Raw genomic sequence first — 455 nt, 5'->3', positions numbered from 1 at the left:
CCTTTTTCCGAAATTGCGCCAGCTGAGTGACAAGAAAACATGATCTAAAGGAGAGTCCAGGAATAGCACCCTCGAAGGTGGGCTTCATGCCCTTCTAATTGATTCAACGTCGGCGTCCACCGTTTCAAAATCTGACATATCCATCCGCCCTGACAGCGGCGTTGAATCAATGAGCTGGGCACGGGAGAGGCTCGTGGCAACCACCTCTCCCATTGTAGCCGCGATAGGCTCGCAAAAAATTTTGCTAGAGCGCCAAGTACCCACCTCATGGCTATAGACAAGGGCTCGCCATTAGATCAACTTCGAAATCGCAGAACGGACGCGGTGTAGAATGGCAACCGCTGCCAAGTCTCTTCCGTAATTGCGTCGGTCGAGTGATCGAAGAAGGTGATCTAAGAGAGGGTCCAAGCGTGTAGGCATTCGTTGGGGGATTCGCGCCGATGGCAAAAATTTGT

The sequence above is a fragment of the Cupressus sempervirens genome, chromosome 2, assembly GCF_028749045.1.
Source record: "Cupressus sempervirens isolate cs-2001-9-10 chromosome 2, ASM2874904v1, whole genome shotgun sequence".
In the NCBI taxonomy this organism is placed as follows: Eukaryota; Viridiplantae; Streptophyta; class Pinopsida; order Cupressales; family Cupressaceae; genus Cupressus; species Cupressus sempervirens.
The sequence above is the reverse complement of the archived record's forward strand: the minus strand, read 5'-3'. Positions refer to the sequence as shown.